General features: G+C 35.0%; 2 protein-coding genes across 4 annotated transcripts in view; both read right to left on the minus strand.

Moving 5' to 3' along the window:
• LOC138707148 (uncharacterized) overlaps positions 1-16,002 on the minus strand; it is a 49,770-nt gene that overhangs the window by 32,731 nt on the left and 1,037 nt on the right. The window lies entirely within an intron of this gene.
• The window catches only part of CaBP1 (Protein disulfide-isomerase A6 homolog CaBP1), a 386,104-nt gene that overhangs the window by 14,515 nt on the left and 355,587 nt on the right, over positions 1-16,002 (minus strand). The window lies entirely within an intron of this gene.

Below are 16,002 nucleotides of genomic sequence, written 5' to 3' on the forward strand. Positions count from 1 at the left end.
ATTATTATTATTATTATTATTATTCGTAGTAGTAGTAGTAGTAGTAGTAGTAGTAGTAGTAGTAGTAGTAGTAGCAGTAACAGTACTAGTAGTAGCAGCAGCAAAAGCTTTATTTTTCTTGGCAGAGTTAAGGTCATAAGCAGGGCTAGGATTTTGATGACCTATATATAAAATAATGAAAAAATGTCCTAAAAACAATGCGTTTATGGCCTAAAAATCTTTCAAAAATGCTCTTAAAAATGCCCTAAAAATTGATCTTACATAATTGCCTTAGTAGGAAAAGAGGTTTTGTACTACTTAATATTTAGACTAGTAATTAAATTAAATTCTACGTAATTTTTTCTAAGTAGTACACTTTAATTATTTTATCTGATGTAGTTTCCATGTATGATCGTTCACCTCTGTGTCGGTATGTGGACATGAGGTCAGCAGTCGGCTGGTCGGTCTTGGCCCTTCATGGGCTGTAGCGCCATGGATTTACTTTACTTTTAGTTTCCATGTAGTCTGCCACAAGGCCACTCTTCTCCGGAATTAGCAGGTATATAGGCGTCTATATTGAAGGGGTGGTTGGACTGATCCATTACATGGGGTGTACTACGTTAAAATGGCAATATTTGTGTAGAAAAACGATTAAAATATTATACAAAATAATGGGTATTAATGGACAAAATATGTAAAGAAAATATCAAAGAAATAAACATTATTTTACATTAATAATGGGAATTTATTGCCAAAATTAAATGAAAATGCCTAAAAAATGACCGAATAAAACAAAAAAAATTCTTATGAGTTGAAACAGGCAAAAAAATGCAAAAAAAAATGCCCTAACAAATATGTCTCAAAACACTCAGTTTATCACATAACATATAAATACTAAAACAGCTATGTTTCTGGCTTACTAGAAAAAAGATGCAATTTCATCAAAATCCTAGCCCTAGTCATAAGGTATTTTCTTCCACTCAACCAGGTAATAAAAATATGCTTGGAATGCATTAAGTGGATAGCTTATTTCAAAACAATTACAGTAGAACTCCAATTATCCGGATTAGTAGCACTCGAAATATTAATATCGGTGTTCCACAAGGGACTGTCCTCGGTCCAATTTTGTTTTTAATATAAATTAATGATTTATTGGCAATTAACTTATCCACTGAGCACCTCGCGGCTCTGATCTCACAACCTGTGACAATGTCCTGTGGTGTTACATCAAGAGCATTGTTGCACAGGAACGGTATGGCACCATTGTTGAATTGAAGGACGCCGTGCGACGCGCTTTCCAACAATTACACCAGCAATGCTGAAGCGAATGTCACACCGAACCTGGCGACGTATTATTTTGTGAGGAGAATTATGAAGGACATGCTGATCCTTTGGGCATTTAGGACACACAGTTAGTGTAAAGTGGATGTATGTCTGCATTATGACCGGAATTACATAAACAGTTCACTACGACAGTTTATTAATGTTACATTATGATTCAAACTTTTATACATCATGTTTTAACACTAAAGTAAACAACCTATTGCATTTTATACTATGAATATAACACAGCCATTTAGCCCTGTTAATTTGATATACTTTGACCCAGGTTAGGCCTTAATGTACAAATTTTGTATGTTCATTTTAATATTTTTTGTTCAAATGTACAATATGCTTGATATTCTACACACATTATATTATTATATTATTATTATTATTTAGGTCAAAATTACATAAATTCTTACTTAACAGATGAATTGCTGATTAATATTTGTTACTTATAATGAAACTAACATCTGTCCATTCTTATTATTATTATTATCTTTAATTTCTCTAAATAGATTTACAAAACCTCTAATGGCAATTACATTAATATTCTCATTATAGAAATAGAAATATATATATTCTCCCTGTAACATAGTCCTAGTAAGCTTATATTAAATTAATTTTCATCATTTTACTAGCTATCTCAAATATTAAATTAATTAAAATTTATTGAATTAAATTAGCTCATAAATTAAGTTACTACTTTACCTTATAGATTTATCTAAATTTAAATAAATGTGTAGTGAAGATTATTGCTGGAGAACCTTTTAAGTGTAGTGAAAATATTTGTAATTTAAATTTATGTATTGTATTGATTAAGGCTGGTGAGTGGAAGAGAAGGCCTTATGGCCTTAACTCTGCCAGCGAAAATAAAACATTATTATTATTATTATTATTATTATTATTATTATTATTATTATTATTCTATTGTAATGCACTCTTTTGAACATGTGGTCATATTTTTATCATCGATTTTAGATATTTTATATTGTAAACACTATTGTACCTGATGATGCCCCTAGGAGAGTGAAAACGTTTGTAGAATAATACAACATACTGTATGAGTATTTGTTTATTTTTACGTTATGCCATAAGATTGGAAAGATTTAATATATTGATAGAGACAATATCATCGAAATGATAGCCGTCCAAATCTTGGATTTAAATTATCGGCATCCTAATCAATTCAAATGAACAAAAAAGAAAATGTAAATTAACGTTAAAAAAATACATAACGAAATTTTAAAAAAGAATATTCTGCGACAAGATGTGGTAGCTAGCAAAACGATACAAATTTATTTAAAATAAATAATATACATTGAATATTATAAAGATAAATATAGAGATGGTGATTGATGATGTTCAATGAAGATTTCAAAATGGTTGCTGCAATTGTCTGAAGAGTCTTATCAGGAACCTTTAATTTTCAGAGGATCGCCAATGTAAATTTGGGAATTGTTCCTCGCACACCAGACATAAGTCCAATGACATTCCAATCTTGAATATTATATTTATGACTGAGATCATCACAGCATGGAAGGTAAATAGCGCGTTTCTCTTCGTGTACCTGCTTTGGTTGATCTTCATTAATTTCGAACCTTACAGTGGGGTCAAGAATGAGACCAGTTTTTTTTTTTATCTCGGTCAATTATTATGATGTCAGCACGCCGTGTAGATCCTTCCGTAGAAAGACATTGAACTTCCTCATATACTTCGTATTCACCATGTTCCCTTAATCTGTTAGCAATTATTGAGCGGACTGTGTAATGTCTGTCAATTCGCAGTAATTCGCCCTGAGGGCAGAAACCTAGCACGTGGGGTAACGTTTCATGCTCATTGCATCTCCTGCAATGGGTACTGCAAAGGCTGGTTCACAATAAACCGGAAACGAGAATCGGAACGAAAACGAAAACGGTAAAATTGTTAAAATGTATACATTTAAATGTGAGCATTCACAATTAACGAAAAGCTTGCCGGAGCCCGGGATCGGGAACGGAGAGTTGGCCAAGTTTCAACTTTGGCGTTCACGTTTCCGATCACAGCCCACTAGATTCATTCTATTGCCATCTAAAAGCTATTTTGTCGTCGTATATTTTGTAGCAAGAAGACCGTGACATAACCTATGCATTATTTTGTTCTGTGCGGTGCATCATGGAGCAAGTTTTATTTGATGAGATTCTAATTTTGAGTGTTGAGGAAAATCCTCACGTTTACGATAAGCGGCGCACCTCGTATAAAGACGAGAAAATGAAGGAAAATACTACGTGGCTTTCAATAGCTGCATCTTTGAACACCGATCGTAAGTGAATCATATTTTATTACTGTATTGGTTGTATTACACACTACATATTCATGCTTCAATTCAATAACTAACTATTACAAATGTTTCTTCTCTAATTATTTTACGTTATGATAGACTTAAAATAGGTTGTGATAATAAAGATGCATGGGCATATTTATAGTACCGCACCTAATGAAATGTTTCAGTTGAAATTTCGAAGTTGGTTAACCTGTGTTTATGTTGGCTGCCTTGTACTCATGAGAGAACGCCATTGGTGAATTATACACAAATAACATCAGAATGCGTAATATCGACTTTACATATCGTTATTGACATGCATATCGATATGCATAGTAGTCTACGTTCTCGGTTTATTGTGAATAAAAAATTGTCATATTCACGTCCTCTGCTTCTCGTTTTCATTCTGGTTCTCGTTCCCGGTTTATTGTGAACCAGCCTTAAGGCTTCTACCGGGGAGAGATGTAACTGCGATGACATTGGTGCTCATTTTAATGGCCTCGGTCCATTGGCCACAAGAGAGACCTTTCTTATTGCTATCCCATCTCATGGAGGCATGTGAAAAACTGCAGTATTACGAGTGGTGGTAAAACTTATCGATAATGTTGTACAAAAAAAAAGTATGAAATGTTTCAGTACTTCATCCTTGAGGTGAAATAGTACATTATGCAACGAGCCTATAATGATAGTAATTAAGAAGTGAGTATGGATGTTTATGAAACGAGCGCAAGCGAGTTTTATAATTTTAATACGGGCTTCTTAATTACCATTATAGGCGAGTTTTATACGACTTTTTATGCTCGACCATATTTCTAACTTGAAATTATTCATTTTATTTGTATCTAACTGACCTTGAGCAATACCTCGTAAATTGTGAGATGTGCGCAGACGCGAAAGTATTGATTTTTTTCCGAGGAACAGATGTCCACATTGACCTTGACAGCCTATAAAAACCTACAGAGTAAACTAAATATTAACTTTGATATAACATTGAAATTAAATTAGACATTGAAAAACGAGATGACAAATTGAATTTATTTGAATATTATTTACAATTAACGTTAATTATTATAGTAACAGAACATAACCTTCTGCGACAGTATTGGATTTCCAGCCTCCGCGACTTTTCGCTAATTCTCTTTCGATTGCATATCCGAGAATAATCGATACTTGCGGTTTTATAACGGTACAAAACTGACTTGTCATTTTTTTTATGTATGTATTTATTTACACTGCAAGTGGGCAAGCACCCGGTGGCAGTGGTATATACAATATTAACAATACACAGTTAAAATGATAAGCAATATACATCAAATTTACAATACATAATACAATTTACAACACATATACAATTTTATACACAATACAATAAGAATACACAATACAATTTAACACAATAATAATAAAACATAAAATAAAACACCTAATTTTACAACACAACCTACATAATTATGTATAGGTCCTACATAAGTTTCAATAGTCTTTCACTTTACTCTCATCTCATTCCCTGTAGTGGCACTATGACGCATTTCACTGACACTTTAGCACACATTTCATTGACGCTATAAATTATCACTGATCGGAACTATTCACTGCACTGTAAAACCATAACTTCACTGACTCACCTCGCTTCACTGATACAACAGTTCAAATAAGTCAAATAATTGCATTCTTATGCATACTTATAAACAGAACTACATTTAAACTAAACATTTCTAGTCTAAGGCCCTCTTACACGCTATTTTTAAATAATTTACAATTCAAACCAAGGAAGTAAACTCGTCAGGCTAGATAAATACATGTCACCTAAAAAAATTAAATGTTGAATGTCACCTTAATTTTAATTTTCACTTTATACACAACTCTTTAAATTATTCTTGAATCTCCTTAAAGAAGGACAGCCCTCAAAGACCGCTGCAGGTAGGTCATTCCAATCATTTATAGTTCTATTTAAAAATGAGAATTTACCTACATCCGTTTTCTGTTTCCTACATTTGATTTTAAAATCATGATCGTTCCTACCATAGTACGTTGGCTTTCCTAACCGAGCCGTTATGTCTACCCATGCTTTCTGACCTAGATGTGCTCTATACAATGATGTTATTCTAGTTTTCCTACGTCTGTTTTCCAAAGTTTCCCATTTAAGTTCTTTTATCGTATCGTTCCCATCTTCTTTTTTACCTTTAACAAATTTAGCTGCCCTATACTGGATTCTTTCTAAGGAATTTATCTGATATATTCTATAGGGATCCCAACACGTAGTTCCGTATTCCATTAACGGTCGCACTAATGTTAGATATGCTATTTCCCTCGATTTGGGGCTAGCCTTTCTCAAGATTCTCATAATAAAGTGAAGTGCCCTCCATGCTTTGCCTGTAACATTATCAACATGCTCTCCCCAAGAAAGTTTGGAGGTTTGGCTGAGGTTTTATAACGGTACAAAGCTGACTCGTCATTGGCTGAACACCTGTACTTTAATGAGTAGGTGTACTTTAATGACATGCATTAAAGGTCTGCTACCAGGTATATAATTACTACATTTCGGCATGGTCGAGCATAAAGAAATAAGTGTAACGTTTCGGAAATCTTTACTGACATCATCTCCCAGGACTGCCCACTGAATTTCCTGCTGTCGTAGAAATTCCGGTGGCATTTAAACTGAATGTTAGAATTGCGCGAAGGAAAGATAACTTCCGCAGGATGGCTACCAGATTGGCAACTTGCACTCCCCATCAGATAAAACTGTGGCCTTTACGTCAAGGCAATCACACTAGACGGGTACAGGACGAAACCATATTATGAGCTGCAATGTCTGGCCATATGGGGAAAAGGTCATTAGAAACACTAAGGCACATATGTGAGTTTATAGTTTGTGCTTCCTTTAATGATGCCTTTATTACATGCTATGTATTTTAGTTTATTTTTTACCACGGACGTATTTTTATTCTTAGGCATACTTACTCGTAGCTTTTCTTTTTGAAACTACACTGTGACTCATTGCTTTCATAGTCTGCTGTAGGGTCTTCAACATAGAAATTAACACATGTGCATTCTGCGTGCAGTATATCCATATAGCTACCTGATATAATTATATGATAAGTCCTTATCGTGGTTAATTGGTTTCTTTAAATGAAATTATTTCCTGCAAAACACCATTTCTGCGAAATCTGCGGTAGAAATATTGACATATTCATTACTACAATTCAAGTATCTTGGAACAACAGTAACAAATACAGTATAAATGACACTCGGGAGGAAATTAAACGCAGAATAAATATGGGAAATGCCTGTTATTATTCGATTGAGAAGCTTTTGTCATCTAGTCTGCTGTCAAAAAATCTGAAAGTTAGAATTTATATTACCGGTTATTCTGCATAGTTGTGAAACTTGGACTCTCACTTTGAGAGAGGAACAGAGGTTAAGGGTGTTTGAGAATAAGGTTCTTAAGAAAATATTTGGGCTAAGAGGGATGAAGTTACAGGAGAATGGAGAAAGTTAAGCAACATAGAACCACAGTCTACTACATACAGTCACGAAGGTTGAGTTTTGAGGGTGCTAGAAACAATAGACTGTGATGGTTCTATTTTGCATTGCCTGTAATGAGGCGATATTAGCGATCCTAATGGTGAGCAACTACCTAATGTTTGCATATTTACTACGTATTGAGCTTCGCGACTGTATATACTAGACTGTGATAGAAGTGCACGCATTGTTTTCTTCACCTGACATAATTAGGAACATTAAATCCAGACTTTTGAGATGGGCATGGCATGTAGCACGTATGGACGAATCCAGAAATGCATATAGAGTGTTAGTTGGAAGGCCGGAGAGAAAAATACCTTTGCGGAGGCCGAGACGTAGATGGGAGGATCATATTAGAATGGATTTGAGGGAGGTGGGATAAGTTGATAAAGAGTGGATTAATTTGCTCAGGATAGGGACCGATGGCGGGCTTATGTGAGGGCGGCAATGAACCTCCGGATTCCTTTAAAACCAGTAAGTACAGCAACCAATTTTATTTTGCAATTGATTTTCCGTCCAGTACGTACAACCTAAGGAAAAAATAGACAGACAACATGACACTTAAAATATGACGTATTTTTGTAAAATGTATCGAAATCAATGTCTTTAAATCAAAAATACGTTCTCTATACTTCGTACAATGATAAAAAGCCAAGCTATGTTAAGATTTATTGCCATATAGATCCAAACAGAGCACATTCGAGAGAGACAATAATATTTGACTGAGGTTAGATTATAATGTGATGCAAGTATAAAGTGCGTCCTGGCTAACAGATTATCGAGTCTACGTAACATTAGAGGAAAAAAGTAGCCAGCTGTGAAAACAAATGCTTTCAGGCATGACCTTGGAGACGCAAAGAAGCTCAGTCATGAGTACAAACCCCGCCTGGGGCACGACCATTTTTCCTTTGTCTCTATCATTGTTCAAACATTTGAAAGTAAAGTCACTTTTTAAAATTATGTAGACCGCCACGAGTTACTGAACTGTTGCAATACAGTTCTCAATCAATCCTTATGACTCCTCTTTGAGTTCCTTAATTGTTTAAAACATGTATTGTACGTTATAAACACATTTTGAAACGCAGAAATATGTATCTAGAACAAATTTCAAAATTGATAAACCACTTTCCTCTTTGGGAAAGTTTGTCAGATTTCGTAACAATTTCTTTGAACACATCTAAATATACTTCTGAACAGTGTTGGCTCGTGAACTTGTGGATTGGGGGCGCTGCAGTAGATTTTGGTATATGCAAATTTTACTTCAATCTTCTCCGCAAGGGAAAGTTGAGAAAAATTAATATTCTGTAATTCACACGCACTCATGCTTGCACATTTGCACTGGTTAAGTTACGGTACTAAGACGTCACACCAAAGCAACACTCGGACATATACTGATGATCAACAATTTTCTAAAACTGGAAAAGAAGTCTCTTTCGTATTTTACATGCTATATCAAAAGGATTCTACTCGCGCAAACATTTTGATTTAAGGAGGCTGGATATATAATAATAACGCAAAAGAGGTTATTAATTTCGGTTATATTAACTCGATAAGATTCTACAACAATAAGTATGTGAAGAGAAAATAAAAATTTTGTCATTAAGTTTCAAGGGAATAGAGAATCCATTTGACGCAGCATTACAATAGCGGTGTGGGAGGGAAGGAAAGATCTTCCCTTGTAGCCTGGCTCTGCAAGCCACTGCAGCGAAATATGGGTTTTAAACAGCGGCAGTTTCCCTCTGCTTCCCTTCACCTCTCTACCCCCTGACCAAGCAAGACACACTCTCTATGAGCTGACCACCCTGCAGATCCCAGGACGACTTTGAATGCAGTGTCAATTCCAATACAGTCGATGCGCAAAAACATTATGCATCAGATAATAGTACATATTCCCGGCCAGATGATATATAAAGCAATTTACTTATGACAAGCTATAAAAATTATTCTAAAAATTAAAATTATTTTTATTTTCCTGTCAAAGCAGGGAGTGCTGCAGCTCCGCAGCTCTTATGGACGAGCCGCCCCTGCTTCTGAATGAGATTATGACTGATATGTACAGTAGTGGCAAAAAAAACCGGACCGACCCTTGTAGCTGATTTCAAAGTCTTGTTCACTCCAGAGCACGATAGACTGGTAACTAAGACTTTCGTGGTTCGAATTCTGCCTGGGAAGAAAACTTTTTTTTGTTCCTTATTCATATTTGTTCCCAATACTTTTCGATTGCTGGTAAAATTCATGTTCTGGGAATAACAAGTTAATTAAGTAGTACAATATCGCTGCAATCGAAAAGTATTGAGAGTAAATTTGAATAAGGAACAAAAAAAAAGTTTCCTTCCCAGGCAGGATTCGAACCACGAAAGTCTTAGTTGCCAGTCTATCGTGCTCTGGAGTGAACAAGGCTCTGAAATCAGCTACAAGGGTCGGTCCGCTTTTTTTTTTTTTTTTTGCCACTAGTGTACATACATTATCAGGCAGTACATCTCACTTGACGATATGTGTCAGAGGAAGAACAATTTGTTTGTATGCATTTTAAGTCTGATTAGTGTAATATATAGCTAATCAGCAATATATGCAATGGAGAGGGAAAGAAAGCCTAATTCTGATTAGTGTGTATTATCTATCCATTAATCTTCTTCATCTTCCTCAAGTTTTAGGCCTTTTGACACGTTCCGCCTCCTCTAAAATTGATCTTGCCATCTTTTCATTGGCTTTCCTTCCTTCTGACCTCTCATCCCATGTTATCCCTGTCATCTCCATGACTCCCATTATTGTAAAACGGGAAATATTACCGACACTATCATTTAATCACAAACGTCGGCCTCGGTAGCGTAGTCGGAATAGCGCTGGCCTTCTATACTCGAGATTGAGGGTTCGATCTCGGCCCAGGCCGATGGCATTTAAGTGTACTTAATTGCGACAGGCTCATGTCAGTAGATTTACTGGCATGTAAAAGAACTCCTGCGGGACAAAATTCCGTCACACCGGCGACGCTGATATAACCTCTGCAGTTGCAAGCGTCGTTAAATAAATCATAATTTAAAAAAAAAATTATCACAAACGTCCACTTCTCGCAACAACCCTCCGAAATTATAGTTCACTTTGCCATATTTCACGTTGCCCATGGTGCACTTGTATGAGGTAAAACTACATTGCATTATATTCATGTGGAAAATGGAGAAATGGAAAGACAAAATAAAATATTCTGCAAGAAGCTGCGTCAATAGGTACGTTCACCACAAAATCCACTTGGGCTTTACCGAGATTTGAACCCGTATCTCCGATATGAAACTCTCCCGAGATTTGAACCCGTTCCCCCGAAGTAACATTTTCCGGTATTTGAACCCATGCCACCGATACGAAACTATTCCAATATTTGAACTCGTGCCTCCGATGTAAAACTCTTCCGGCATTTGAATCCATATCCCGATATGAAACTCTTCCGGATTTTGAACTCTTGCCTCCGATATGAAACTCTCCCGAAGTTCAAATCCATTCCCTCGATGTGATATTCTCTCGGGATTTGAACTCCTGCCTCCGAAGTTAAACTCTCACGGGATTTGAACCCGTACCTCCGATGTGAAACTTTCCCGAGATTCTAACCAATTCCTCGGAGTGAAACTGTAACTTGAACCTATGTCTCCAACGTAGAACTCTTCTGGGATTTAAGTCCATGCTTTCTACGTGAAACTCTCTCGTTATTTGAACCCATGCCTCCAATATGGAACTCTTGCGTGATTCGAACCCTTGCCTACGATATTAAACTCTCCCAGTATTTGAACCTGTGCTCCGACATGAAACTTTCTCGGGATATGAACCCCTGCCTCCGGAGCGAAACCCTCATGGGGTTTGAAACTCTTCGGGATTTTAAGTCCGTCTCTCGGGTATGAAAAGTGTGAGTAGTTTAAAATCATCGTTAAATAAAGAACCATTTCTAATTCCGTCGCTCGCACGCTGTTGCATCACTGTGACGTTAGATCAGGTACGCATGACGGCATTCACTTGTTAGCACGGCCCTGAGACTACAGGCAGCCTCTGTCCTGCAGCAACGATCCATGAAACATCGGACTGGACTCGAACCGGCGACTTCCAAAACGGAGTGGGGTTAGCCAGCACTGGCCCAGGAGAGAGGGGTCGATGTTGCCGAACCTTGCAGGTAGAGCATATGGTATGACTTGAGAGTGACAACAGCAAGAATGGAGACTGGGAGGGAACCAAGTTTGAAGCCTATGCTAACTCGCTTCCTTGGCAAGAGGTCTGAAGGACTCACGTAAGCGAGAAGGTTCAGCATTCTTCCTGTTAATAAATGAATGATAGCTTTGGTTCGAAATAAACGTTGCCAAGCAACCAAATTAAAACAGCTGAATACAGTTATAGCGACATTAAATTGATTTCCAATAGCTCAATGTAAGGTCTATTTCTAATAGCTTAAATAGCCGTGGTTTAATATATTACCTCGAAACTAACATTGCCAAGCAACCAAATTGGTTATTTTGTGAATGACATGTTGTTTTCCTTTCATTATTTTAAGCTATATTTATAATAGCTTGAATAGCTTTGGTTTATATTATCTCGAAACAAACGTTGCCAACCAAATTGAAACAACTGAATACAAATATCGAGACACTAGGCTATTATTTTGCGAATGACATGAAATTTGACCACAGTCTAGTATATACAGTCACGAAGGTCAATACGTAGTAAATATGCAAACATTAGATAGTTGCTCACCACTAGGATCGCTAATATCGGCTCATTACAGGCAATGCAAAATAGTACCGTCACAGTCTATTGTTTCTAGCACCCTCAAAACTCAAGCTTCGTGACTGTATATAGTAAACTGTGATTTTACTTCTATCAAAATCTATTTCTAATAGCTTTAGTAGGTTGGTTTAATATATCTCGAAAGAAATGTTGCCAAGCAACCAAACTGATACAATTGAATGCAAATATCGAGACACTCAACTGTTATTTAGCGAATGGTATACTGTATATATATTTACTCTTGTAAGTTTTATCTTTAATAACTTGCATAGTATCGGTTTAACGTATTCTTAAGATAAACGTTGCCAAGTAACCAAATTGAAACAACTGAACATTATTAACGAAACACTGAACTGTCATTTTGCGAATGCATATGTTTTCACGGTTACATCAGGTCTATTCCTATAATGGCTTGAATAGCGATAATGGACGAAAACATCGATATAAATAGGGTTGTCGACTAAGTCCGTTCAAGTCAAGTGTAGGCCTACTCGAAGACAAGCATCTTACAAAGTGAACCAGTGTTTCAATGTACATGAAGGTAGGTAGAAACTACAAACTTTCTCTGAGTTTGTCGTCTTTGAATACAGAATGTTCTAACTCCGAAAATTAGCGTATTTCAATGTATCTAAAATATAGTTTCTATATACGCTACAGAGTTTGGAGTGACCATTATACGGTGTGTTATATATTATATTCGTAGTAACACAAAGTTAAGTTTTTAATTGGATATTTTGTTACATTCTTCATCCTGATTCAAATGATATAAGCATTAAATACCTTAGTTTCGTATTCATGTCATTAATAAAACAGAAAAATTTAAAGACCACGTGTAAATTTTTAGATATTTCATGACAATATCTTTGAAAACGTAAATTTCAACGCAAATATTCAAATTGCTTCCCCTCTTATGCAATACATTTTTCAATTTCTTTTTTCTCTGTGCACCCTTGTGGCATTACGCAGTACTTGGGAAGGAATAAGTCTGTATGCGTCCAAAACCATGTTTTGCATATCCACTGTATTTTCTGGTCATGCATCGTAGACCTCCGATTTTAAGTGTCCCCATAAAAAGAAATCTAATGGTGTGATGTCTGGAGAGCTTGCTGGCCATCTTATTGGTCCGTTGGTTCCAATTCATCTTTATGGGAAGTCCTTGTCCAGATATTCACAAATAATGTCTGCCTAGCGTGCTGGTACACCATCCTGTTGAAAGAATATTTGAAGTCTATCTTGAAGAGGTAGTTCTGTTAAGAAGTGAACTAGAGAATTGCGAAGAAAATTGTCTATGGGCGCCGTTAAGAGTTCCTCGATGAAAATATAGACCTAACAAGCGTTCATCTAAAATCCCACACCATATAGCAGTACTCCACACTTTTTGATAAATCGTTTCTCGCACTTGGGAATTTCTACAGCCCAGTATCATGAATTATGGCGATTCAGTACTTCATTGTTATAAAATCTTGTTTCACCTGTTTATAAAACTTGAGATAGGAAATTGGCAGCATCATCTATTTTAACAATTACTTCAAAAGTAAAATACAAACATATGTCATAATATGTACTATGCTAAATTAAACTTGAATGGATGTAATGTATGCTGTTTCAAAATTCGATATACTAAACTTTTGGATATACTCGATTCCTTTGGAATATCCTCTATGGATGCCTGTGGGTTTTGATTAACATACGGCAACACTACTACCGAATTATCATGTCACTTTCTTCTTATGTCCTGGTTGTGTATTATATGACAATTCTTTACCACGACCAAGTTTTTGTCCAAGTCTGACGAAAGCATTTTTAGGAGGTGTCTTCTTTCTGGATAACGTTCAAGATACAGTCTGTAACTATCTCGATTATATCCACAGATTCATTACTTGAAAATATGTTGAAGCATATTTTAATAACAAACGGTCAAATTCTACAAAAATACTTGTTTTTATTATCTTAGAAACTTCATTGTATACCTAATATTTGTGTTGAACTTTACCTTTTTGAAGATATTTTTCCATGACATACTGTAGCTTAATATGTAACTTAAAAAACGGTTTTGTTTTGCTAATGACCTGAATACAAAGCTATGGTACTTTATGTTAATATCATTTGAATCAGGATGAGGAGTGCAACAAATTTATGGAACGAAATGTAGAGTGTACCATTTAAGAACAATTTTTGTGTTGCTATGAAATTATGTAACACTCTGTATCTACTCCAAATGGTAGGCTGTAATATAAGTGTTTAACTAGTTTTAGATAAACTGAAACGCTAGTTATAGGAGTGTTCCAAAGGTTTATGGGACACAGTGTGTAACGAACGATTTAGTTTATACTGTAGGTGATGGAAATTATACAGTGTGTTAAAAAGCATTTCATATTTTGAGAGGTGATAGTATTTATAAAAACAAGAAAAAAAAGTTCAATAAGCATGGGTCCTAAAATTAATATATTTCGAGGTATGGGAGCTTGTTCATTAACATCATAGGAAAAGCTCAATGTGATTTCCGTTGAAGAAAAGCTTTTCATAATAAATATGTCAAAAGTATTACTTCTGAGAAAAAGGCGTTTGAAAGTTCTTGACAAAACAGAACCCTCAAAATATTATTTTTAGTAAGTTTTCTTCTTTATGTGTTTTTTATTTTCCAATTCAAAGTTTATTCACATACATTATGTACTTTATACAGGGTTATCCACGAGAATTTAACGTCACTTATGGAGCTTATTTTCGAAGACATTCTGAGCAGAAAATGTCATATAAGCATCTGTCCTAATCTCAATATTTTCAAAGTTACACTAATTTGAAGTTGTCTGTAAAATACCCTTTTTCTTTAGTTTTAAGGGTAAAACAATATTATAAATAGAGAATGAACTACTCAGAAGTGTCGTTTCTTTAATTGGTTAGTGTTCTGAAGCTAAAAATGTGTTGTTAATTGCTTTGTACAGATTTTTTTTTTCAATTTTTAACTAAAAATTACATCATTTTTACGCACTTAGCATAAAAATTGTTACAAATCATACGACTTTAGGAACTTGATTCTTTACAGTCTAATTATGCAGCCTAATGTACAGTCTTAAAGAATTTACAAGACTGGCGTGATTTGTAACAATTGTGTGACAAATGCATAAGAAAATGTAATTTTGTAGTTAAAAAAAAATCTGTACGAAGCAATTATGGAATTCACAACACATTTTTAGCTTCAAATTAGTTAATTAAAGAAATGATACTCCTGAATAGATCATTCTTTATCTGTAATATTCTTTTATCCTTAAAACTCAACAATAATGGTATTTTACAAACAATTTCAAATAAGTGTAACTCTGAAAATACTGAGATTAGGACAAATATTTATATGACTTTTTTCTGCTCAGTGTTTTCGGAAATAAGCTCCATGAGGGACGGTAAATTCTCTTGAATCACCCTGCATACGCCTTTTTCTCAGAAGTAATATTTTTGACTTAATGTGTTTTGCTTGTAAACAGACGAAATGTTAATATTAAACGATGAGCCGTTATTAAGAGCAACTGTTGTTAGGTACAAAATGGCACATTGTTAACTGAGATTTGTAAATTATATAAATACTAGCGGCTTGTGCAGAAAATGCTGCAAACTAAGTTCATTAGACGTTCAAATAAACATTTTTCAGATTTATTTTCAATGAAGAATACCAGACATTCTGAAAGTTATTTGCTTCCATAATAATGAAAGATTCTCTCGAGCCAATACTGAAGAGAACCACGCATATAAATATCTACACCACACCGCCATTAAATATATGAAAAAGACCCAACCCCACTTGATGAATAACTATAAAAATATTTGATTTTTAATAATATTATTATCTTATGTAAGTTTTATATCTTTCAGTAACATATACTATACATACTATATAGCCGCCACTCAGTAAAATACAGAAATCAAAATCTAATTTAAGTTATTCTCTACATCTACTTATATAACCCCAAAACGTTTCTCTTTTATATCATCAATATAGCATTAATATGTATAATTAATGAAAAATAGTCCCATCATGGCATTAACTACAATACTATTTAATTTCTAATGGTAATAATGTCATCAAACCACCTTAAGTTTTGTAGTTTTTAATTTCCAATACA

Source organism: Periplaneta americana, chromosome 1, assembly GCF_040183065.1.
Source record: "Periplaneta americana isolate PAMFEO1 chromosome 1, P.americana_PAMFEO1_priV1, whole genome shotgun sequence".
NCBI lineage: Eukaryota > Metazoa > Arthropoda > Insecta > Blattodea > Blattidae > Periplaneta > Periplaneta americana.